The sequence below is a fragment of the Bacillus rossius genome, assembly GCF_032445375.1.
Source record: "Bacillus rossius redtenbacheri isolate Brsri chromosome 4 unlocalized genomic scaffold, Brsri_v3 Brsri_v3_scf4_1, whole genome shotgun sequence".
NCBI lineage: Eukaryota > Metazoa > Arthropoda > Insecta > Phasmatodea > Bacillidae > Bacillus > Bacillus rossius.
In genome coordinates, this window is record NW_026962010.1 from 29,209,165 (window position 1) to 29,236,694 (window position 27,530).

Consider the following 27,530-nt stretch of genomic DNA (forward strand, 5'->3'; position numbering starts at 1 on the left):
TTCATACTTAAGTTTATTTTATCATTCTTTTGATAGACATTATGTAAAATAAACTCAATTGAATTGCCACCTCAGTACTTTAGATGGCTATACACCTGATGGTGACAATCTGTCGTGGCATTTTAAAAATATCATATATATATATATATACATATATATAATGCAATATTTAACTTAACTGGTCGGTTGTCAGGCAATTGTGATTTTCGTTCACTAGATTGCCTTTCATTTCAACTAGTTACCTAGAGTTAATACAGGAATTAGAATTACAATACTTTGTATGCTGCTTATTTCTAGAAATTCTTTCTAAGATAATATACATAATTTGCTCACGTAGTTCGAGTATTAGGACTGTATGGTCACGTTTAACTTATGATCGTTTTCCAGTATGGCAGTGTTTCGTCGCCCCCATGCACCCCTCCCCCATTTCTAGGTAATATTTTTTGTAAGCAGAGGTATACCCCTCCAGGTTTACGCCTTTAGTCTCTTCGACAGACACACCTTGAGCTCGTGTCGTGTCGCGGTGCCACGGATACAGGCATGGGCGTGTAAGTTATATGCCCTGGAGTTGCGTTTGTAGTTTTTATTTCAGTGGCACTCACAGTAATGTAACTTATTTTCTTAAACTCCTTTTAGCCCTTCCGTGCTCTAAATTATGTTTGTTGTTCACGTTTGTTCACATAATTGTGTGGTTGTAAAACACCACCCATGATCGGATCCAGTTGCGTCATTTGTTTTTTTTTTTTTGTTATCAAATTGGTTAACTTTAATATAAATGGGCATTTCTCGACGTATATTTACTTTCGCTTACACAGCGTTTCTATATTGTGTTACTCATGATTCTTATAAATTTGTTTGTTTGTTTGTTTATCCCTTATGCGTTCCTAAACCACTCATCCAATTGCGATGAAACTTGCACAATTGACCTTTAAAACACAAGTAAGATCACTGTCTAGATGAGATATCGATAAAGCCAATCCTTAAAGAAGAATTTAATTATTCTTGATGATATTTCGCCATTTAATCTTTAACGCATCGTTCATCCGACCTCTATAAAAATATTTACATTTGACCTTTGAAACACCTTCGAGGGAGGTTACTGTCTAGGTGAGATAATACAATATCTAGGTGACGCGCGAGTCCTATCGGTTAGTGAGCATTTAATATTTCATGAGAGTTCCACTTCCTGTGGTCCGAATAATAATGGTGGCGCGCGAGTCGTATCCATGGATGTATTAGTATATGAAGAGTGAGCCTGTTTTGAAGTTGAGGTCAACTGGTCATCATTTGGACAGCAAAAAAAAAAAGTTGTATAATCTGTAAATATAAAAATTAATGTTTGTTTGGCTGTCCTAAATGCATTACTATACCATTCAAACCGATTGCGATAAAAATATATATAAAGCGAAATTTAAATTAGGTCTGCGGCAATCTGTTCTCCGTGTATCAAGTTTCATATAAATCAGTTGAGGCATTTATGAATTTACAAAGACCAAAAACTAGACAAACACACTCGAAAACAAATTGTAATATGTTAATGTTGATGTAGAATACCAACTTTGTGTTATATAATTTATTGCTGTTCCGGTGCTGGCCAGCAGATATAGGAACAGGTTTTCATGCGCCGCAGTTTGCGAGAGTGTTGATGTGACGGTACTGGCAAGAACCACTCGGGCGCCAGCTCGTTGTTGGTAGATGTGAGTGAAACTGGGGCGCTGGACCTTCATCTCACGAGCTGCGGGGACTCTTGGTGGTCGCCATCTGGGAGGGTCGCCGCGAAGAATGTGGTCACGCACTATACTCCTACTTGACAAATCGCTCGCTCTCACAGAGGCACCCTGGTTCCATTCCAGGTGGGGTCTCCTCAAGCCCGTGGGTTCCTCGGGCTACTGACCTTCTCCGCTAGTCCTCCATTCTTATCTCACCCCTCTTCGTATCTGACGATTCCTTCCACCCTCCCCCTTCTCCAAACAGGGTCACCCAGCTGCAATACAGCACACTCCCGCATCACCAAACACACTTCTCTCTCACACGAGCCTCCCAGGCGATCAGTCGAGCTGCTAGTTTGGACTGCTCAGTACAAACTGACAGTTTGGGTTGAATTGAGGCCCTCTGCACGCACCATTAGTCCAGTCCGAACTGACCATTTGGACTTAACTGAAGCTTCCCCACACATGATCAGTCTTGGTGTTGCTGTTGTTGTTGTATGAATCGTTTCATCGTGGAATATGGAAGAAACTTTGCGTGTTGCAGTTTCAGTTGCACTTTTAGCTAAAAAAAAGGAAAATAAAACCAAAGGGTATAAACAAATATATCTGCAGATACACTCAGCTGATGGCCTGATTGTTGGATTGACCGTTTCGACTGACGAGACGTTCTTACGCACGGCAGTTTGGATTGAGTGCTCTCGAGACCCCAGTCCTAATTGATGGGAAGGCATCAGTTTGTCGGTCCATCAGTTCTGACTGAACAGTCCACAGTTCTTGCTCATATTCCGCAGTTCCGAGTGTCCAGTTCCGACGGATAGGTCCGAACTGTCAGTTCGGACAAATCGTGTGTGGGAGCCTTTAGCTCTGCTCACAACAGAACGCAATGATTCAAAAAAGTATCTGGTTGACATTAAATTTATATAAAGCCAACGCCCCTTGAATGTATAGTTTTAACGAGAGTACATTTTAAAATCTTGCAGGCGGTTATAATCAATAGACATAATCGTACAGGTTTGTTTTTATGTTTACTGGTTTTTATATTTTATCAAATTACATGGGTTATGCATTTACATTTTACAAGTGTGGAAGATAATCGCACGGTGAGTGAACACCGAGTGAACATCCAGGAAACTGAAGGGCGGTTCATCTCTGAAACAAATAAAAAAACATATCACTTTAATAACAGCAAAATAAAGGATCATAACACTTAAAACAATGCAACATGATAGTAATCATACGCATTTCATCAATAAATTATACACTTAAAAGTTTTTTTCCTGTAAGTGTTTAACGTTGCTGCATACGATGGCTTACATAACTTATACACTAAAAACCAGTAAACCAATTCCCGATATGGGACTCAAATATTAATCCCTTAATTGAATAGTTACATAATTTAACCATCAAAGCCTGCTTATACTGTAAAAATATCATACATGTAATGTGTATCCGAGACAAACTTTCATAAACAAACTACAAAAAGTAATTATTTGAACGATCTTAGCCTAGCAAAAATTCTGGGTTTAGCCCTGCCAAGAAACGAAGAAAGGTGATCTTAGTTGGAAGTGAGTGGTACAACAAATCATTTGATTGGGCAATTTGTATTTTGCGTAGAGTCACATTCACACCGCGGCCTGCCCCAGACTCCAATCTCGCGCTCTCTGACTGGATCAACTGCACTAGTCATTAGCCAACCAGTGTGGCCGCGGTCACAGACACGTGACGGCACTGGTACAGAGAATGGGAACCTTAGAGCTTAGACTGAGTAACTTAGAGTAAAGCTCAGAGCAAGCTTGCTGGGAGTTCCGAGAGTTACATCATGAAACACCTTTATTTCCTAATAAGTCACATGAATGGAATAATAGAGTTTTTATTTCCATACAAATGCTGATCACGACATTGAAGTTATCATACTAGCTTTTTCATTAATATTAGCTTCCAAATTCACCAATACTGCTGGTATGGATTCAGTATGATAAAAACATTTTATTTTATTTTATGTTAATTATGGTTAAGTAGCCCGTAACTAAAAACGAATACAAAACTAAATATATATGCTTCTAGTGAATAAGGATGAAAACACATAGCTGGAAACAAACACTATGATACCATTACATATTTGAATGTCTTTAACAGTAAAAATTCATCCGAACGGGTAATATTAAGAATAATTTATAATTTTTTGGTAAATTAATATTTTAGAATGTGTTTAAAATAAAATACACTGCAGTATGCATAACATTAGATTTATAATGGAACATTAGCATAATATTAATAACATTAGAATAATTAAATAATTTTAATTGAAAATCAAACCAAAGAAAAACTATTTATGACAATGATACAAAATACAGAAGGGGAATGTTTTCTATTTGTAAGAAAATCTACAGTAATGAGAAATTGTATCTATTGTATACATATAATTTGACACGTAGAAAATACATCTATTGGCTCATTTAATATTTTTTATTTATTATAGAAAGTTCTATTACACACAAGAATGTAAAACAAAATAAAATTCGAAAATTTCATAGCGATATAATTTGATTCTTCTCAGCAAGTATTTAATAGGTACTAATATACTTACACCCAACAGCCTAACTAAATAAGTTTTTCCAACGTCATGCCGCAGCTAGAGCAACTGAAACTGGCTGACTGCACTAAGTGCTGCGGTGAGCTGTAACGGCTTTTGAACATAGCGTTGAGAATCATGTTGCCGCAAAGCATCTGTTTTACAAATTATAAACTAGTAGCTGAACGTTTATTTGGCTGTGATGCCCCAGTATCTTAAGACTTAGTCTGAATCGGGTGTTGTATCTATAATTTAACAGTTGCTCATAAAGTTTGGTGAGTAAAAAGGCTTGGTATTTATAGGAACGAATTTTTTTTAAAAATTAAGTAAAGTTACCTATATTAGACCACTACGCCTCTTCTACTCAAATGGATTTAATTTTTGGTACTTTATTATTGTATTAAAATTGTTGTGAATAATTTATAAGTGGGTTTTATTTAACTTTAAATTAATTGTTTCACCTTTACACATCCCACATTTTGTTTTATTACCAAGTGTGAAAAGAAATTCAAATAATTTAGTAAAGAAGACTTTAAATAGTCAACTTGATGACGGATATTAATACAAAAGAATTTCGATTTTATAGATACTTTTTATTTTATTTAGAATCAAATAAAAAGAAAGTGAATAGTTATTAGAATACGCAGTTATTCTTAATATAAATTATTTTATCTGGAAATGAAAAATATTCTAATTAGTACAAAATACTTATGTAATAGCTTTCAATTTTAAAAGAATATTAAAATAGAATTATCTGCTATAAACTATGAATTTATTATGAAAGGAAACAAAAGAGCTTTTGTAACACACCATAATAATAAAAAATATAAAAATTTGATAAAATGCAATACTTCATAGGACAGTAACGCTTTCTATAGTATATTATTATGTATCATACTCATTATTAAGAGCAAAAATTTAACTGGTGATTATAACTCGTACCAAGTAGGTGGAAGGTGGAGCAAAAGCCCCCCACTATGAGGTATAGGGAAAATAATGTTTAAGGACCCGCAATATTCTTGCATGCTTGTGCGTCACGTGGCGAACCCCCTGCACACGGAGTGCTGCGGGCCTTTCCCGGGGGTGTTTGGTTATCAACACTCCAGTGATTACACGTGGTATGCTGCTACTAACCAACCTCTTGTAAACTGGGTAGTACACTGAATAGAATCATCGTTTTTTTTTAAATTTAGTTTCCTGAAATATTTAAATTGCAATTTCCAGAAGGCAATTTTTTATTCTTTTATTATAACATCAGGGTAAAATAAATAATAAATGAAATGTTAATTAATTGGTTAACACAAAGCATAATCACTTTTTTCAGTTTATTACCACTGGTATTGACTACGACTGATAGAAGTTTAATTTCGAACAGTAATATTGTTATTGTGCCAGTTTCAATCAAATTAAAATTTATATCACTTAATCCCAATGGTTTATATGGTTGCATAAGATCAGGTCACAACCTTGATGATGTTACACTAAGTACTAGTAAATAAAATGGCTTCGGTTTAATTAGTCAAAATCATCAAGCTTCGACAAGAGGGCGGCTATATTTCACACCAACACTAAACCACTGATTTCAAAACAGACACCAACATCAAACAAATTTCAAAAACACTTAGGCTACTTCGACTTTAAAAACATACAGATTTGGCCTAGAAGATGGCTGAAGACACACACTCAGGGGTATTTTTTTTGACCACGCCGACACAGATCACTACATCTCAATTCTAGATGAATATCCTCTTTCTTAATCTCCACCTCCTTCTTCAATATAAACAAATTTTCAATAATGTTAAATAATTCCAATCATAAAATTCAAAATTGAAACACCGTACCGTAATGGTAACATACTTAACTTATCTAGAGGTTATTATACTAAAAATAATAATTTTAAATTAAAATCATTAATAAAAGATAAAATTTACAAAAAAATAAGTCAATTATTTACAATGTTTTCAATGGCTTTTAACCAATAAAGCGCATCGTTCCAAAACACAACCTAAATAAATAAATAGAATTGGAGTTCAAAGAGATCGTCTAGATAGAGCACACAAGCCTCAATTGCGTGAAAATACATTCCATATCGTGACGACGGTAATATTAATATATGATTTTTTTTTTGTTTCAGCAATTTCTATAAAATAAGTTATTTTATAATAGAAAACTACCAAAATTTTAATTTAGAATTATTTGTTATACTAATATAAAATTAAAAGCGTATCTTAGATCTTAAAAAGTTGATTTTGTTAAAATAATGTTATATTTGTATATACGCGTACATACACCCAGGTATATATACATAAATATATATATAAACTCGAAACTATATACCCATCTAAGCCGTAGTCTTACCGGGGTTTAAATTTATTTTTAAATTAAGATTGTTAAATAATTTATTTTATCGCCAAGAAATATATATGTTTATACTTTTTTATATTTATTATTATTATATATATTATACATTATCATTGGCCTGTAAATCCCACCCTGAGGTCCCTTATGGGGTGGGGGGGGGGGGGGGGTGCTCTGATGAAGTAGTCCTGCCACAAGGGAAGCGGTAACTGGCCTGAAAACTCGTTATAATATAGAATTTCAGTTTCCGCGAGGAGCCACTTGGAGGCTACCACCCGGCGATCCAACCGCCTCAAGGAAGTATAATTTATTGTAACGTCAATATATGGTTATACAATCAAAACAACCCAGGAATATACAGATTATTCCGACCTTACGACCGGCATCCTCACGTTCCCCTCCCACATATGCGCCCTAATAGGGTAGGGTGGGAGTAACATTTCAGTTCGCTTTTCATAAACATTCCGGAGCTTATTTTTTAAAACAGAACTGTTTGGGATCGCTACCTTTTGTTAGATCGGGAGGGTATTACTGCTTCGGCAATGACCAGCGGCTGGGGCCACCAACCCAGCATAGTCACTGCCTTAGCCCCACACATCACTCAGCTAACCAGACAGTTGGCTGTGTCCTGAGTCCTAAGACATTATCAGCACTGCTGGCGCCTTCCCCCTATCCCACATCACGATGGGAACTCTCAAAACACCCAGTGAACCCGTGGTCCGGTGGAGGCCTATCCTGGCATATACATGTAACTTAGGTTCACACCTCATAAAATTCATCAACACTCCCCCAGTCATATGATCCCACTAGGGCGTTATCCTGTTAAGAAGAAAGATGGGTCTTTTACATGCCTGACACTGTTACCAGTGCCAAACATGTGTTCCGAGAACCGGGAAATAGATTCACCATTTCCAATCGCAGCATGGTACTGGTAAGCGCACGGCTAGGTCGAGAGGTTGAGACCCATCCCAACATCGGCCCCACCGACCCGCCCCCAGCTCCACCGTAAACCCCCAGACCACCAACAGAGCCAGCCACCTCTGCGGGATCTGAGCAGAACCGACACGAAACCATACCTCTCACATCCCTGGGACCCCTCGGTCACCCAGTTGCTCGTGATCCAGCTGAGGCCTATCCAACCTCTACTAGCTCAGCAGGCTAGTATCCGAGCTTGAGTAGCTCAACACATCCACTCGTCAACTGGGCGGGGACCCTTCGGAGTGCTCTCCAAGCGTAGGAGGACCACTACCACCATGTTTTCTACTCCAATCCTGATCCTGAGCCATTAGAGGAAATCTCAGCAGGAAATTATCACAGTAAAGGATCAGTCCCATGGCACCCTTGATTTTAAGGTATAGTGCTTTCCCGGGCAATCTCACGACGGCCGAGCCCCCCCGGATCCGGACATGGATGACCTTGGGTATTTCAATATCAGCATGTCTCCCGCCCGAAGGTTACAGCTGTGCCAAAGCCCGGGTAGGTAAGGTAACACCAAACCAAGGGCTGCCTTAATTACCAACCCTTAGACTATCCCCCGCCCAAGGGCTACAGCCTTGCCAGGACCCGGGTACCCAGACCAGGAGGACACCTCCGCCGCGCAAACCACCCTTCGCTATTTCCATATGCATCATGGATTCTTCACATTGAATCCGATGCTTTGAGATACCACCTAGGGTTTGGGGGTCCGAAACCCCCAGTGGAATTTCTGCAGGAGCAAAGCGTAGCCACCTGCTCACAGCTTACTGATCCACCAGAATTCCCGTTCCGACACACCGAAGAAGTCAGAGGAGTGGGCACCCCCGGCATATCCCATATTTGTTTAAATACTGGCGCCACGAGAAGGCTATGGGTTGCCGTAGGCGGGAGAGGCTATATATTCGCATCACACACCCTTTTTGGAATCCTGCTGAAAGCTTCTCTCAGATACTAGAGCCGACTACAGCTCCGACTCGTCATTGATCCGCTCTATATCCCTGAGGGTCCGCAAGGAACCCCCAAGGACGCAGGATCCTTAAGCCAGCTCCTGGAAAATACATGTATGTAACTTAGGTTCACACTTCATAAAATTTATCAATACTACCCCAGGCATATGATCCCGCTAGGGCGTTTTCCTGGTTAGGAGAAAGATGGGTCTTTTACATGCCTGACACTGTTACCAGTGCCAAACATGGGTTCCAAGAACCGGGAAAGGCTGAGGCTACCCATCCCAGCTTGTGTACCACCTCGGCCCCCTACCCCACTCAGCTCACCAGAAAGTTGGATGCTTCCTTAGCCCTCCAGAGTTGTCATCACTTCTGGCGCCTACCCCAATCTCCCGCCTCACACTGGGACTCCTCAATCACCCAGTGAACCCGCGGTCCGGTGGAGGCCTACCCAACCTCTCCCAGCTATCCAGGCTGGTTACCGGAGCTGTCTTCGTCGCTCACTACGTCAGCACGTCAAAGGGCTAGGGAACCCTGATGCTTGCCCCTAAAGCACTCGGGGCACCACTCCCAAGTACGAGTACTACCCAACAAGAATCCTGGGCCTTAGAGGAAACCTCAGCGGGGCACCATTCAAACATGGTGGATTCTCCCCGTACTACTACCAACTTTTGGTCTACTCTGCAGACTGTTCGCCAGTAGCTTGACAAGACCATCACGATTCAGAATGCAGCCTACAGGGAGTCCTCGTCACCTCGGAGTACCCTCCGACCCGGCGTACCTCGGCCCGACGGGTTTACAGCCGATTAAGGCCCGGATGTGACTACACTCGTCGGGCGACGACCGCCGTCAGCCCCAGCTGGAAAATGGCATCTACAGTGCCTCGGCAGGAGGGACCTGGGGGTTGCCTCAGTACCTCCACCGACTGCTGGGCCAAGGGGGCTCCTTGTCGAGCAGTTTACAGCCCTTTCTTAGGCCCAGTCGCCCGACACCGCAACCACCATACCCAGTCCTTCCTTTAACATGGGGCCTGATCCATTCACTATGGGGCCCTTTGGGGACCGATGCACCGAGGCTCGGCAGTCTAACCCCCCAGAAAGGTTTCTATCGCATCTGCTGTTGCCCGCAGATTCAGCCCTTTCACCATTTCTGGTCTCATACATGTAATTTAGGATGCACTGAGGCAGAGTTGGACCCGGCATTGCCCTCTTCAGTTAGGGAGGTGCTATGACCAGAGGTTGAGGAACACGTCCCAACATGGTCACCACGATCATCCCCCAGCAGCGGTGCCAACGTGGAGGCATAGGGTTGCCATTTGGTGTGGAGAGGCTATGTAATCACATCCAACACCTTTTCTGTGGACCTGTTGGGTCATGTCTCGGATACTAGAACCGGCAACATTTCCGACACCTCAAACGACAGTCACCTTCCTAATCCGAGCATGGTAGCCGCAGGGCAGGCAGAAGTGACCTCGGGGTTGCCTGAATCACCTCACCGACTGTTGGGCCAAGGGGGTACCTTGTCGAGCAGTTTACAGCCCTTTTTTATGCCCGGGTACCCAGATGCAGACCCCACCTCCAGATAGGTCAGGCCCACTCCCGCTACCTGGCATTTACAGTGTTATTTCCATTCAACACGTATGTATTCTGGTTTTAAAAGAATTTTTCGGTATAAATTTTAATTATTTTAACAAAATCAACCGCCAAGAGACTTTACCCGGCCTAAGAGCCTCGCAGTTCTGACATCGCGAATACGCGCGCACCGGAAACAGCACTATCACTTCCCTACAGTGGGACTGAAAACTTAGTTTGGGATAAAACTAATTACCCAGTGTATGTTTGACATTAATACCATTTTTAAAACCCAAATGTTAACCACAAAGAAATCAAACTTTCTATTAATTCGTAAAATGAACACTGGAGTGATCTTGTTGGTGTCATGTTACCGACTGGAACAATAAACAGTTTCGGCTGTAAATGTGATGACTTGATGTAAGCTTTTGGACATATACACCATTCATAAGCACATGTATGTCTGTAGAAGAAAACTACAAAAAACACAAAAGACAGAATATTTTTTTGCTGTCATCATTTGCGGGGTTTTTTTGTTCTCTTCTGTTTTTGGAAAACTATTGTGATTGTTACGTCTTTTCGTTTTGTAGTGTTTTTGTCTCGTTTCAACTGTTGTGCTGAATTTTTTTCGGTTCAATATTTTTGTGCTGTCATCATTAGTGAGGGTTTTTTCGTATTATGTGGTGTTTATATCCTGTTGACAACAACAGTTTTTCGCTCAATTTGTGTTTTTGTTGTTTGTGTTTCTTGAAGTTTTCTTCTACAGACATACATTGCTTAGAAATGGCGTATGTCTAAAAGCTTACATCAAGTCATGCACTCCCATTGCCCAAATCTTACAAAGATAATGCAAATATGATACAGTAATGTCATATTGTCTTTACGGTGCCTTGGTTCAACTGACGTGTTTTTTCTCGTTAATGATTTGAGCAGGCACCTGATACTTACGATGTTTTCAGTTGTTGCGAAACTTGACCACACGTTTTGCTGTGGGAGTGTGCTGAGTAGGAACGCTGCTACCTGTCAAACCGTGATGCCAAGGGTAAGGGGGGGGGGGGTGGTGAGGGTTTCAGGCATCGATATAAGCTCCTGCAACGCGCTGGGACGTAGCTAAAGAGATATTTCTGGAATAATGTTTTAGGAAGCATATTTACCTACCTTTCAGTGTTCCCTGCTAAGTTTCATGAAGCCACTCTTAGAAAAAATGTAAAAAAATGTTTGTAGCATCCAGGCTTTTTTATTTATTCCCACCACTACGGACAGATTAGAACACTATACATAATGCCCGTAAAAGTATGTTCCAGTTTGAATGGTATATTATAACAGTTTAATTTTTTTACTAACAAAAATTCATGCATAAAATTTAAAGTAAACTAACTAATGTTTTTACAAATCATCAATATGTTCACCTTTAGTTATACGGACACATTTAACCTAAGGTGCAATTCTTTCCACACTTTGGTTAACACGTCTGGAGTAATAGCAATAGCCTCTTCACTTCTGTGTCTCGAATCTGGCAAACCGTTAGGTAGCGGCGGAACGTAGAAGCTATCTCTTATGAAGCCCCAAAGGAAATATAATCGCTTTACGTTATGTCAGGTAAACGTGGTGGACAGCAGGAAAAGAGCTCCGTCGTTTAAACCATTACAAACAATCCAACAGTAAGGGACTTCAACGTTCAACCACTCTCTTAAAAAATTAACGGGCTCACCCTCTAATAATTGGGTGAAGAGCCATTATTTTGCGCTGTAAGCGAGAAAACAAAAAAAAAATCAGTATTCGCGCATGCGCTTACCTAAAACAGTGTGAGCTATTCTTGAATTGTGGCCTTTAAACAACATTCTGCAATGCTTATAGTTAAAAATATTAAATTTTATAACTAAGACAATAATTTATGGACATAATGTATTTCAGTGACTCACTAAACAAACCACAAACGGTCGCACCTTGTGGTCTGCTTCCCCGTGTTGCTGCTCACGAGGAAGTGGCACACATCCTCGGACTGGTGCATCAAGCAGGCTCATGACTGACAGCCTCCTGCATGTGCTTATGTGCTTACCAGACTCCCTCTTTTACCCTTAAATGTCCTCTTTTACCACGACATTTCATTTACCCTGATGTGTCCTCTTTTACCCTGAAATGTCCTCTTTTACTGTGACATTTACTCTTTTACCCTGGTGTGTCCTCTTTTACCCTGAATTGTCCTCTTTTACTGTGACATTACCTCATTTACCCTGACGTGTGCTATTTTACCCCGATCTGGCCTATTTTACACTTACGTGTCCTATTTTACACTGATGTATACTCTTTTTGTAGTTTCGTTAACTGTCTAGGAGATACTTACAGAAATCTGTCTACTGTTCACGTTTTTTAAACAAGTAAGTGTAAAACGTGTCCTTAACAGATTTCGAGAAGTCCAGTGTGAGAAGTCAGTGTGTTTGTCAAGCAATCAATGAAGCTGGGTTTAAAGAAGATCTAATAATTAGACTGAGAAGTAGTAAAGTAAAACAGAAGCAGTGTTACAACTGGAAGAAGGATAACCCAGTGGTTTAAACAAACCAACGAAGTGAAGCAGGATGGTGCATTGTTCATTTGGTTATTATGAAGATGCATTTATGTGTATGTTTGTTAAGAATATGACTTCATTAAAGATGTATTTTGGACTTAAACCATTGCCGGTTGCACTTTATCATAATAAACCTCAAAGGAAAAAAAAACACATAGAAAAAAGCCAAAATATAGCGATGTCAAAAAAAAAGCTTAGACAGCACAGAAAATTCCATAAAAGGAATTAGTAAAAATTTTTTTTAAACAGATGGACAAAGTGTGCATAGAACGACAATACAGTAGCAACAAGGACAGTAAATAAAGACCAAAAACTACTTTGGAAAACTCAGTGACTAACAGAAAAACCCAAATATGATACAAAAAAGTTATAGTAGAAAACATAACTACAACACAGAGACACAGAGGCGAACCCAGTGATACAACAAAACATATATTCTGGACATCACAATGACAATAGCACAAACGAACACAGAAATCTTCCTAAGACTACAGTTACGACGTTCCGGGAACCGGTTAATCAGACCACTGAGTAGAAGTGTATTCGGCGCAGGAGTACTTTGTAGAGACGTGTATAGAATACATTAGAGAACTTGAAGAATCATTATAAAGACATTTGATTGTAATTTATTCTTAGTGGAAACTTCTGTAATGATAATTTTTCAATTACCATTATAATTTGTTGTATTAAATTACAAATAGGAATAATAAAACGTAAAATTTGGTGTATTGGTTAGTAAGAAGTTAAAAAAAACATACATTTTTTAAGAAACCACTTTCATATAGTATAGCCCGGCATACATTTTACTAATATTTGAGGATTTAAAAAAAAATTCTGGGCCAGCATAATTTCTCCTACACAACATTGGTTGTTATGTCCACAAAATTGTACACTTAGTTGGCAATTCAACGTTATTTTCCAATCCATCATACAAAAAACAGTGTTCTTAATTGCTGCTAACAATACTTCAGTTATGTAATTATGAAATGAGTGTACATTAAATTTTCTACCAATGTGAAAATTTGAAACGAAATATTAGAATCATTAGATGAGAACTCAGATGTGAACATGCTGCAGAAGGGTTGTAGAGCTGACAGGTGACAGGAGGGGGTACCTAGTCAGTAGTTGGGAGTGGTGGCTTGGCCTCCGCCGGGCCCGAGTTGCCGTAGTTGTCCGGCGACACTCCTGCGTGGCCAGACTGGTAGAAGCCCCCGTCCTGCACCGAGCCGTAGCTGGCGCGTGGCTTGTCAGCCTCCTCGCTCTGCACGGCGACCAGCGCCACAGCAACCAGCACCACCAGCTGAGCAATCAGCCAGGAACACCACCAGCTCAGCACACTCCCACCAGCAGCAACAGATAAGCACACATACACCAACAACACCAGCTGAGTGCACGGCCAACATCATCGCTAGCTAAGCACATAGACTTCAACACCTCCAGCAGAGCTCACAGGCACCAACAACACCAGCTGAGCACAGGAAACAGCGCCACAAGCTGAACTCAGAGGTAAAATCACCACTAGCTAGACACACAACTACCAGCACAAACAGCTGAGCACTCAGCCACTAGTACTACCAACTGAGCGCACAGACAGCACAACCAGGTGAGTACAGCCACATTAAACCAACAGCTGAGCACAAAAACCACCAACCGATTCCACAGCATCAACACTACGATTTATGCACACAGCTATATAGCCCTTAAATTTAAACACACACACATCAAACCCTCCATCTTAGCACACAGCCATCAAAACCACCAGCTGAACAAACATACGTCAACATCACTAGCACTCAGCACTCAGCAATCAACAACACTTTGTCACCACACAGCCATAAACATTAATAGATAAAAATAAACTACTGGTACCACCAACAAAGACATCACTTCCAGTTTAGTACACAGCCATCAACATCACTAGCTGAGCACACAGCTTTAAAAACCACCAGCTGAATCCGCAGTCATCAAACCACTAGTTGAGAACACAGCCGTCAACACCACCAGTTGAGCACAGATAATAATTCAACTAATATTGCACTAAACCACCAGCATGTCATTCTGAGCACACAGCCAAAAAATGTTACAGAGACTATTCTATTCATAAGGGAAACTGACACCAGCACCACAATATGATCACACAACCACTTAAACCACCAGCTGATAACAACGACCAGCACCATTAGCTGAAAAGAGAGTCAATAGTACCACTAGCTAAGCACACGGAGACAAGTACAAGCTAAGTACATGGCTATAAAAACCATCAGCTTAATCCACAGTCATTATTCCCACCTTTCGTGCATACGGCCTTCATCACCAACCGCTAAGCATGCTACTAAATTTTTTTTCATACACGTAACCATAATTGAAGGCAAACACAGTTCGTTTATGATATCTAACAAAACTTGCTTTTGTATTTAAAGATTCACTTCAAACAACAAGCTTCAGTCCTACTTCGTTAACTACGGGAGGAAAAATGTGTAATTTACTACTGCTTTTACTTGGGCGACTACACGTGCATTTTTAGTTTCACTGAGTTAGAAACCTTGGAATGAAACGTGTCCAAAGCTATATAATACACTAGCAGAACCTGGCAGATATTGTCCTGCTAGTGTTTATTTATTTACCTCTCTATATCTAAAATGGTTGGTTTGTATGTAATCTAGAATCTAAAGGCGTTTGAAATAGTATTCCATTTCAAACCACTCACCAATTACTTATCAGTCACAGTCCCTATCCCTATTGTTGTTATTAAGAATTAAGGACAGTAGAAATCAAAATAAACCAATTTTCATGGAGATTGGTTGAATGGTGTAGAAGTTGATGCGTTGCAGCACCATCTATTTTAATTTTATATTATTAAATTTTTTCTTGGATATTTTTGTACTTTAGTAATTAATTATCTTTGAAACAAAATGAGATAAGTAATTTGTACGTGGCGGTTGTCAGGTATTAATAATGTCGACTAAGAATAACAAACTTTTTATATAAACCAATTTCGAGATGACATTGACCAATACAGATTGATGGTTTACAAGCAAGCGCTTTTAACTAAGATATAATTTTATTGTTATATTTTTTTCAAAAACATTTGTTTATTGGTTAAATTAAAAATACAATGAATAGGACGAACGTCAGGGTGGAAAGTTTCAAACAAGAACAATCTATAGTCCAGGGTCATGGTAATTTAATTCACCATAGGTTTCATGATATTGCACTCTGATCTGTACGACTCTGGTAAAGGCAATATTTTTCCAATATCAGAGTGGGTAAAAGGAATTTGTGTATTCAGCCGGCACAACTATACGTGGTGTAATATTTACCTCACAAATTGCCCCAGCTTCTAGGAGGGGTACTTCATTTCGAGCACTGAATACCATCGGGTCTTCAATACCGTTTCAAAAATTAGAGTCTTCAGATTTATTGTCTTTATTAGCCACCCCCCACTGAGCACACTGTCTAAAGCGAATAGGTCAATTTTCTCTAAATTATTATAATATCAGAGCTTCAGAGGAGATAAATCTCAATATAGCTAAAGGCGCAAACTGGCTGAAGTGTAATCTTGAGACTTGTGTTGAAACAGTAGTTGAAGTAACAAAATCTTTAGCTCTAAGCTTAGGCCACTTTCGTGAAAATGAGATTAGCCGAACGTTTTGCAAAGCTTCTTTGCAGCCATCTTCAAAGTCGAGTAACAAAAGTAGGCATGCCAAAACGTCGGACACACTATTATATTCACGAACTTAGCTTCATTACAAAATGCAAGATGCATTTAATTACTGCGACAAAAAATACTGCGAAATAGTTGTAATTAACTGAAGTACATAGGTTATTAAAAATACATATGTGTTAAACTTATTCCAAGGTGATATTTATGTGTGAAACATAGTTTAAGGTTTTCCGTGCATATCAGAGGTAAACCTAATTGACTTGTTACGGGGCGTACGTCTGTTACTCCGTCACACATATTTGTGATGGTCTTGGAAGCATAGCTAGCCTCTGTAGGCGGAGGAGTTCGGCTAGTGTAAGTTAGCCAGCGTGGCAGACTGTCCGAAGGGGAGAACTGCGCCGCAAGTTTCGCCGTGTGACGTCACACCAGATACAGGGGTATATGTACAGAATGTACGCAAGTACAAAATGCACACTTTAAGATAAATCGGCGTCGATAAATGAAGTGTGTTCTTAAAGGCTCCGCCTACCCGGGCACACATACGGTGTGCAGAGCTTCAGGAAAAACAACGCGATTTCAAAACTTCTCAAGATATCCGAGTGGGGGATGTTTACGAAAATCATTTAAGAGTTCGTTGAGGGCCGGAAAGTACTTTTGATTTCAGATTAAGTTTTTAAATTGTATTTTTAGAAGAGTTAAAATGGCTTAAACGCATGTTTTCAAAGTAATTTTAGGCGTAAATCAAGTACAGATTCTTAAAATACACCTTTATCTTAATTTCTCGGCCACATATTGTTACGGTCACTGCTCAAGTTTCACAGTTATCCTGTGACGACGAGAAGACTGCGTGGCAGTTCAGAGCATTGCGCTTAGAGGTTATACCGTGCTATAAATACCAGCGAGCGTCGCCCTTCTCATCCTGCCTCACATACACCCCTGACGAGGTGGGCCCCTTAACAAGCAACCAAGTAACTATGTATGTCTTAAACCTGCAGTCTTCACTTACTCACAAACGACATATGCAATTTAGTTTTAAAAAATATATGACTGTCTTAGGAATTCTAAGTTCTTTAAACAATATTGTTTCGTCACTAAGATTTTATTATATACACACAAAATTCCTTCACAAAAAAAATCCGTTTTAAATAGTATCTTAGGCAGCATATTTGCTAGAATACAAACAAAAGTGCCACGACTGACTTAAAATACTAAAACAAAATTGGTCTTTTTTCATAAATAGATTTGAATTTTCTTGCATCGTAGTAATCATTTTTAAATTTTTTATTTTCATTGATATATTTTAAATGAAATTCAAACAAAAATAAATCTTTAAGAAATCTAATTTTTATGAGATAATTTTATGCGATTTGGCGTAATTTTAGTTATTTTTTTAAATTACAATTAATCTTATACTTTTTAAATTCAAACTGTATTTATTTCGCCAGATAATACAAGATAAAACTTGACGTTACTGAAAGTTATCCATACACAAATGAACTCTTGACAAAATGTATTAGATATTAGATATTTTACTTCACATCCCTCCCTAATTGTTACTTTTACTACCTATTGGCTTACCAATGTTACCAACTGAAAACCCTTGAGCTTATGGAAAAAAAAAGAATTATCGTTAAATGTCACTGTTTAAATATACAGTAAGGGGATAAAAATCTATTGTGTGTACATGCTCCATATGGAGACTAATCTGCTTCCCCAGACAAATTTTCTGTAAGGAAACTGCAGAATGCCAAATGTGTGTTGGCCTGAAGAGGCCCGCAACGTTTATCCATGGCCTTTGGCAGTGTAAAGTCTTAGGGACAACTACGCTAAAGGAAGGAGGGTAATTAACAGCTCTCCATAACGTGATCAATGGTCATCCACAGTCGTTGATCTTTTTAATCATGCACGCAGCTAAACTCGCTATGTAAAACAGCATTTAGGTACTGTAAAGTGATGGATTCGTTAACTAAAAATCTTTTTATAAAAACCTGGTGTACTAACTAGTGTTTCTGCAAAATATTTCGCTTTGTCAGAGCATATTTCCAAATGACAAAGATGCTATTTTATTTTATGTTTTTATGTAGCACACAGAATGGACTTCAGAGTCGTTTCTTAGGGAAAATTTATTGCGTGAAAGTCAATTAATAGTTATGTTTGACAAAAATAGTTATAGGAAAGGAAATTAAATGTAACCGTTATATTGCAGGCAAAATCACAAATTCTTTGTAAAAATATCTACAGTAATATTCACAAAGGTAGAAGATTAATTTTAATTAAAAAAAAAAACATTAAGAAATTTTGATGTAGGAATGTGTACCATTAAAAATATAAAATATTTAATGTAAAGTAGTTAAATACAATAACAAATCAAAAGGGATGATAGAGAGAATCTGCTTGATGTTTTGTCCATTACCTTTCTCATATTTTCCATGTGTTTTGAACAGTCAAATACGCTGTATTTTTTTTTTTTTTTTAAGGTTTTACAATCATTAATAGAAACGTTCTATTCCTCTATTTTTTTTTTCCTTTTTTCGAAACGGCTTAAACTCATATTGCCCTTCGCAATCTACCCACACATTGATCTAGAAAGCCAGACACTAACAGAACATGTATTTGTAATAAAACCGGTTAGGTCGACTTTCACATATATAGTTTGTTGTTGTAACTACCACTCTCTGCTCACGAGTTATTGCAGTTTAGTTTATCAGCCCAGATAAGTGTGCTTAGTACGTTTTAGTGGTGGTATGAACATTTTTTCGATTTTTTTTTGGTCTGGTGAAAACAGATTTACTTTCAAATCTTACTAAAAATTTTGTAACGTAGTAACTACTATAAAATAAAGGTGGAATAATCGTAATTTATGAAATAAATATTATCTATCTTTCTATATGGTTTGTATATGTAATATTTATTTATAAATATTTGAGAGCTCCTGCAATTATTTCAACCACAATTATTATAAATCGTTAGTTTAAGTACAAATATATAAGTGTAATAGTTTAACTTTCAACCAATGCCTATTCTTTGATCCTGCCGACTTCCATTTGTTGCTATTTAAAAAATAATTGTATTTTTATGTTACGTAAGACCAACATATTATAAATTCTCCAACAATAAATGATTCAGGTACACCCATACAATGATATACCGAGAAATAAATAAGAGATATGTTTGTTGGAATCCCAGACAAGCAGTTACTTCTAAGAGTATAAATGAGCATGGGAGGAACCAACTGTGCTACTTATATTCGTTAATTCTGAGATCGTATCTATGGAAGGTCTTGCTCTGTGTATCATTTCTATTTAAGTTTAGCCGGCGTTTACGTGTAAGGCAATCCTCTGTTACTATTACCAAATCGGGGGGCACGGCAGTGCCCCCGCCAAGTCGAGTGCGTAGCAAACACTGCCGTACCATCCTTTACTGGAACCATTTCGCCGCATTTACAGGCCCCTATTTGAGAACCTCTGGATAAGACCAGAACGCAGAAATTTTCGTCATCCAGTAAGCTATAAAATCACATACTTAAAATAAAATTTCAAGTCTGTAGGTCATTTAGTTCCGAAGTTAAGCGAAAGCAAAGTTTCGCATTTATGACACTCACTCACTCACTCACTCATGATCATCAGAATAGAACTAGTACTTCCCATAAACTCAGAGAGCTTACATTTGGTACAGAGTTAGGGTTTAATGGCCACATAAAGGGAAAACTATAAAAACTAAGATAATCGAAGATCTGGAGTACCTGGTGACCCTTATTTGAAAACACAAGAGCCCAACCAAACTATTAAAGATCGACATACCGCCTTTACAAAAAATATTGAACTTTGTTTGCCTCTTCATTTGAAGTCAAAAATCGAAGGTCTGAAGTATCTGATGAAGAACCCTCAGCTTGTCTCAGCTGTATTAGAGATATGGTAATGCCCCATTCTACTATTGGTACATAAAAAAATCGACTGTCATTGCAAAAATCCAGCGTAGTGGGACACATATTCTAATTTAATCTAGCCTATTGCTTCCCACTGCTGGGCGAATGCCTCCCCTTCTGCTTTTAATACGCATATAAATAAAATTAAAGGAAAACTCTGGATAAGACTAGACTGGCTTTTATACTTATAATTACAAGTTTACAAGAAGAAATAGTCGAACGATTAACTTTATTCTACTCGAACATTACACAAATTAATTAAACAAATTACACTAATATATTAAATAATTTCGCTCAAAATTTGGTCAGTATATAAGTCATTGGACTAAGAGTGGCGGTGATACCCTCACACGTCGCTAGATGGCGCTGAATGTATTTTAAAACGCGCTTACGTTTGTTTTTCCGATAACCTTATGTTGCGAAGTGGCAACCGGCCGCGTTACAGTCGTTTACAACATTCTTCTACTGCGCTTGAAAACGTTTGCTAGGGATTAGGAGGGATTATTTGCATTTCGTTGATTTTGCTTATTATTTCGTGCGGTTTGCTAAGGTTAATTAGCAGGTTGTTATTATAACAATTCGAAGATTTGAATAGGTTAGGAAATTTACGATTAGTGACGCATTACTGATTATTACTTAAATATTAGATTTAAAAGTACTTTTAATTGAATACTTTATTTAATTGTTAGTTATTTAGTACTCTTAGTTTTCTAGGTTTAATTTACAGTTAGGCAGTATTTCGAATCGCGTTCGTGTTTATAAGTAAGTACCTACTTTTTCTAGTATTCTTGGTTTAGTTTATTTAGGTAGATATTACTTCGTTTCGTTTAAAAATATCATTAATATAGCTGTATTTCGGTACTAGGTAGGTAATACCTTTGGTACAAAGTTCATTAATAATTAATTATATTGACACTTGTCTAATAATTAAGAGTTAACGTTTTGTTTATAGTTTGTATAGATTGAGTAGGCTGAGTATAATATTATATTTGAGTTTTTTTTATTAAGACAAAATATGTCTTACAGCTATAGGTTATTATTGTTTTAGTCTAAATATTATCGGTATTTCTGATTTGTTGACCATATACTAAAGGTCGTTGAGTTTATCTGTGTTTGATTTCGCAAGATAATATCGTCAAAAATGTCGATAATATTAAAAGACGACGATGAACTTAGTGGCTACCAAGTAGTTGGTATGCCCAAAGACGGGTCTTGTCTCTTCCATTCAATATCTTTCTTGGTGTATGGTAGAACTGACCCAACTTGCAGTATCATATCTGCTATAGTTGCATACGTTGCTGAACATTGGGACGAAATGGAAGTGTACACGTGTGATGCTAATGGTGACGTATACACGAGCGCGCAATCCTACACGAGCGATATGATGAAACCCACTAGCTACGGCTCAACTTCTGAGCTTATGGCTGCTGGAAAAATCTTTTCCTTCACTTTTGAAGTGTATGATAACGGTATACTAAGAGGTTCCTTTGGCGATGCTGGCCAAAAAAAGTGTTTACGTTTTACCGGTAGTTACTTAAGCGGCCACTAGGCGTAAATACCGCGCCGATCTTTCAGAAATTAAACCGTCTAAACCGTCTAAAAGAATAAATAATGAACGCGAATGGGCAATACGAAAAACTATTGCTACTGTACACGAATCAGAACCGGAAAAAAAGAAAAGAAAGATTTGTAATAATAAAAAAAATTATCTTAAAAAAAATTGTCAAATAAGAATATCTAATAAAATAAATCAATATGCCCACGTTTCTACAAAAATAAGTGAAATCACACCAAAAACATGCTGTAAAAAAATTAGCCAAGTCTTGATGGAGCTGCTTGTTTATCTCTAAAAAGTAATGAAATCTAGACAAGTCGTGCCAAGTCTAAGGTTCCTTTCTGCGATTTCTTTATTATTATAGTTAATTTTGTGTGAATTGACCGTTGAAGGGTACACAAGGATACAAAACTAGGTGCTCCATGACACAATTGCACCAATCTGTCGCCAGAACCGCTACCCATTGACGATGGAAAATTGCCACTTGGAAAACGTTGATTCAATAACCAGTCAATTGTAGGCTTGATAAAGCTGCGTATTTCAATAATACTTATGTGTAGGCGAGCCTGAAACAAACAGTATAAAAATTATTTCCAGTACAGACAGACTTCTAATCATTGATAGAAGTCCGTCTTTACGTCTATTTTATGTTAGATCGGTAGTCGATTTGATGCTCCAAAAAGAAAAAGAGCAGAAGTCAGCATTGTCAATGCTGAATGCATGTGTTGCACAATCAACAACAGCCTAAAATGAGACACTAGCTTCCAATTACCAATACCAGTACGGGCTATTATCTCGCTTAACAAACAGATATAACATTACGTGTAAACAAAATTGACTTGTACCCACTAACGTATAAAGAATGTTCAACGGCCAAGTCACACAACATTAACTATAATAATAAAGAAATCGCAGTAAGGAACCTTAGACTTGGCACGACTTTGTCTAGATTTCATTACTTTTTAGAGATAAACAAGCAGCTCCAACGAGACTTGGCTAATTTTTTTACAGAATGTTTTTGGTGGGATAAGGTTGTCAACATGAGGCTTATAACATGAGGCACTCCTCTGTTACTCATACCACGTGAGGTTTGGATTTCATCAAACCACCCGAACCAAACAATATGGAATATTAAAATGTGAAAGTCGTTGATTGGAAAAAAGAGAAAGGAACAAAGAAGTGGAACGAGCTGAAAGCGCTTAAAACCGGTTTAAAACATGACTTCTTTCTCTCTACTTCTCTCTCTACCTCTTTTGAACTGTGGAATAGAGAATGCTTTAGAGTTTACGTTCCATCAATGTTCATATCCTTCATAGGTAAACGCACTGGCTCTCGGCAAACACACGCCACTCACTCGAGCGCACTCATTATATCATATCGAGAACATAATCGAATAAATGCAACAAATCTGTAATTAATATTATTATAACTGATATCCAACACATAATTTTATAACACTAAGATGTAATCAATACTTCAGTGAAACGTTATCAGGAAGTACCCCACAGTTAACAAGTGTAGGTAATATAGTCACGGCGCTGTCAGATAATAATTTCCCGAAAAAATTCGTTCAACTGCCAAGCGATAAGTTTGAATCGCCTGAAGTCTTGTGTAACATGCACTCCATGTAGCGAACAATCAGAAACAGAAGGCGATGGAAAACCAACGTATGTCGAGTGGTATCAGGAAGAGATAATCAAACCACGAAAGCAGTGCACTTCTCATGTAGTATACAATAACTGTTACAAGATACCACAGCGCGCATTCGCTGTTTCACTGAGGCATTCGCAGCTTCAATCTTACACCACTGACCAATGAGCGACAGTGTGTGTTGCATACCTGCCAAGCGATTATAACACAGTGCTTGACACTTTGAACTCATATCACGCAAGCAGTCGCGGAAGAGAGTTCTGAGTGAACGTCTCTTTAGTTATCTGTGTGGCCTGTTCAACAATATTATATTATAAACTAGTTACAGCTTAGTAGTATAAAATAAAATTAAGAAAGAAAATGTGGTAACAATGAACGCAATGCTAAAGCCATCAAAACAGTGTAAGATTTTTCTAATTCGAAACATAAATTAGAAATTTTATTGTTTCGTTGATATGAGAATACTTTAATGAATTATTTAAAATTGGAATATCAATGGCTCCCATATTATAAAGAAAAGTTTGAAATGGTTATATAAAATTATAAAGATTCCACATTATTGACTTGAAGTTTAAATTAATGCATGAACACTATTTGATCTACTAAAATAGCAACCTATAAAATTTTATAATATTTAATTAATCATGTTGGACACAAAGAAATGTGTTATTCGTAATTGATTAAAAATAAATATCTAAAAGCTTCGCCCTGCTCTCTTCAAAAGCATTAAAGCAAGTCCCTGCCGGATTGAGGCGGTGGGGGTGGGGCAAAGCGGAATGCCCCCCCCCCCCCCTCCAACAACATTGAATAATTTTCAGAAAAACTCTTAATTCCTTATCATTGTTTACAATCTTACTAAAGTTCTGTATATAATAGGACTTGCAAAAACAACAAATAAAATGATGTTCGCAGGCTTTCACGGCTATTGTCTGAATTAGCTTGGCTTCTGCGTTGTAGCCGTGTCCTTGGAAAATAATTCACCAACGTTTCAGTCGACATTGCAGTCGCCATCATCAGGGAGCATTTACCAACTGCTCCCTGATGATGGCGACTCCAATGCCGACCGAAACGTCGGTGAATTATTTGCCAAGGACACGGCTACAACCCAGAAGCCAAGCTACTTCAAACAAATAAAACGTTTTAATATTTCAATTCTTAATGTACCAAAATGTGTTAGAAAATGTAGTTTGTCGCTCTCTTGAATATAAATGTGTATGCGCGCACGACGAGCTGGTACGGGGTCTGCGGGGGGCAGCGCGGGGCGCGGTACTCACCACGGACTTGAGCATGTTGCAGCCGAGGAGGGACTGGTCGCGGCACTAGGGCCGCCTCTTATATAGCGTCACTTCTCGTCAGACGTGTTCCCACACGCTCTCGCCAGCCGCTCTCTCCCGGGGACACCACGTGACTCACCGCGCAGACTGTCTCAGCCGCGGACCCGTAGTTCGAGGCACTTGGTTCGACACCGCGTTAATACACCGACTACACTAGTATGAAATAATCATGCCAATGGACTGAGCTGTGTATTTAATAATAGTACCTACAACTATACCATCAACAATATAACATTTTTCACATGTATATTTGCTTAAAGCACAATTTTTATAATCCAGTACACTGTAATTATAAAAAAACTTATACAGTCATGGGAATTGCCGACAGAAGTGAAATTTAAAACTTTGGAATAACTGTGTTCTATTTTTTAATTTTAAATTTAATTACAGTCTGAATATTAAATAATCATAAATAACTAAATAGAAAAGTACTCAAATATTGTTACTATGAAGATTATTTATGTAATCATAATTATTATTGAATTAAAAATATATAATGAAATAATTCAATGTGACTCAAATACAAAAAATGAAGTCTAAAAATTACATCAAGTGGGATCCGATACTAATACCTAACCCTCGCTAGTCTCGTGCTCTACGCGCAACGCTAAGCAACTGATTCACATCATGGCATTTTAGTAAGTTCATATAAGCTAGTCGTAAACCAAGCTTATACAAATGACAATGCACTATGTCAAATATCAAGGGAGAAGGGATAAAATGTCACGATCACATGTTAAATTATTATTTACTCATTTGGCAATTGTATCAAAGCTGGTTTCTATATTATTGGTTATAAAATATATCCTTTCTTTTATTTTATTTGTTCTACTTTTCGGAAGATTATTGAAAGCAATTACTTTTATATTAAGAAAATCGGTCGAGGGTTTCATAAGATTTCATACCAATTTTCTCGATTTCTATAAATATCAGTATGATGTCAGCATGATTTCATTCATCCTTACATCATTATATAGTCACAACAGATGTCAGTGGTATGTCAAAATTACGTAATAATTCATTACCTAGCTATGACTTACCAGTGATGTCAGACCTAGGTCATGTGTATTCACTGGGCAATGACCAGTATCACACAAATTAAAATTTCACGCGACCAATTTAACTTCACTTACTGCCACTACAGCATGTCCAACACGCACATGTTACAGTCGAGTATATACAATGTATTAGTGTATATATATATATATGTGTATACATGTACACAGGCCGGTGCGCGTCACCAGTCTGGCGCAACACGTCACTAGCATGTCAGTGACGTGAACCCATAAGTTTTTCCCCTACCAAAAATCGCTCTACGCGGTTAAAGAAGTTTTCACTTCAAAAAAGTAAATAACCACTGCTGATTTTTTAACCACGTTCCTTTAACTTATTAAATTCGCACTATAATCATCGCGCTACAAAGCCTAGCAGAAGGTTGAAAGGAGAATATGTTGTTGTAATACCAGTAAGCGTAGGTCTATTTAAAACTTGAAATAAATCCTTACTGCGATTACCTGAAAGATGCTTAAAACGCACGTCTCAGACGCCAGAGCTCCTCCAGCCTTCAGGAACACGGTGCCGATAAAGTCAGTTCACAAGGTCGACCACTGCACCGGGGGTTAAAAAAAATCACAAAAACAGCTTCTGCCAGCTTGCGAACTTCTTTGTTCAGCAAAGATAGAGTTCCCCGGCAGAGGAGCAGTCTGATGTCATTCAATAGCCACGTGGTTGTGTACTCAATGTACTTGCCACTTTTTACCTAACACTCGCACTACACTTGAGAAGGGATCACAGAAAAAAATTACAATCGTGAACAATTGCCTAAGAAACCACAGGAAGCCCCGATGGATGTCATCAATTTATTTACAAATCACGAATATATTTTCTAACTGTAAAGCCATTTTGTGGTGGCTTGTAAGATATGATATTAGTATTACATGAACTAGTGTTTCTATATTAAAGTTAAATATCTTCGATTAATATCGGTGTACGGATTCTAAGTTACGAGCTGAAAATATGCAATTTTTAAGTTCCATCGTAGTCATGTGTTTAGTTTTATAAGTAGTATACTGGCATAACCAATTTCACCATGTGTAAAATGTTACTTTGAACAAATGATCAATCCGAAATGATTCCAAACCGAAATTCACTGAAAGATGCATATGATACCTAAGACTAACCAAATGTATATTTTATCCCTTATTATTATTGGCTGGATCTAACGATCACCAATTAAATCATAAACTGGATATAACTTTACAATGTGCTCCTCGGTGTAAAAGGTTAAGATAATAATTCTTCAGTTTATAAATCATAAACCCAAGAGTAAAATATTTATATTTATTCTTAGTAACAAAATAACGAGGACAATGTTCAAAACTAATTGGCAATTTAAAGTTTTATAACTTTAAAATTATTTACCATTACTTAAACATGTTTTACCCATTATTGTTATCCCATAATATAGCACGAGAATACCTAAAACAAAATAAAGCATATTTTACTTAAATAAGAATATCACATGTTTACAGATATCCTATGTGTAGTGCCATATTAAATGGCTTATGAGACAGGAAAATACTATCAGGTATTAGAAGTTATCAAATAAAAAATCAATTACTTTATTACAGAAGTACACATGATAAAAACAAAAATCTAAATTACATATATTGCTTGGCAGGCAAAATGTTTGCAGTAAAATTTT

General features: G+C 37.9%; 1 long non-coding RNA gene across 1 annotated transcript; it reads right to left on the reverse strand.

The window, feature by feature from the left end:
• Nucleotides 1-2,715: 2,715 nt before the first annotated feature.
• Nucleotides 2,716-24,856, reverse strand: LOC134541512 (uncharacterized). Its single transcript, XR_010076649.1, has 3 exons — nucleotides 24,767-24,856; nucleotides 13,813-13,998; nucleotides 2,716-2,858 (listed from the first exon to the last, which is right to left on the reverse strand). It is a non-coding gene; the product is annotated as an uncharacterized LOC134541512 (long non-coding RNA).
• Between the last annotated feature and the right edge of the window lie 2,674 nt (nucleotides 24,857-27,530).